The sequence below is a fragment of the Budorcas taxicolor genome, chromosome 11 (assembly GCF_023091745.1).
Source record: "Budorcas taxicolor isolate Tak-1 chromosome 11, Takin1.1, whole genome shotgun sequence".
Taxonomy (NCBI): Eukaryota; Metazoa; Chordata; class Mammalia; order Artiodactyla; family Bovidae; genus Budorcas; species Budorcas taxicolor.
Window position 1 is genome coordinate 13,177,165 of NC_068920.1, and position 494 is coordinate 13,177,658.

Genomic DNA, 494 nt, shown 5'->3' on the forward strand with positions numbered 1-494 from the left:
CTCGGCGGGCTGGGCGCGCTCTCGCCCCGGCCGCGGGTCCCCTCCGTGCCGCCCGCCCCGCCCCGCCCCGCCCCGCCCCGCCCCGCCCCGCCCCGCCCCGCCCCGCCCCCGAGGCCCCGCCCCGCCCCGCCCCCGAGGCCCCGCCCCGCCCCCGAGGCCCCGCCCCGCCCCGAGGCCCCGCCCCGCCCCCGAGGCCCCGCCCCGCCCCCGAGGCCCCGCCCCGCCCCCGAGGCCCCGCCCCGCCCCCGAGGCCCCGCCCCGCCCCCGAGGCCCCGCCCCGCCCCTGAGGCCCCGCCCCGCCCCCGAGGCCCCGCCCCGCCCCCGAGGCCCCGCCCCGCCCCCGAGGCCCCGCCCCGAACCCCGCCCTCCGGGGCGCGCCCGCCTCCCCGGCCCAGATGGGCCCGCGCGCGCCCGGGGATCCTCGCTGGGAGCCCGGGGGAGGGGTGGGCCGGGCCCCCGACAGTCTCCCGCGCTTGGCCCTCCCGCACCTGAGG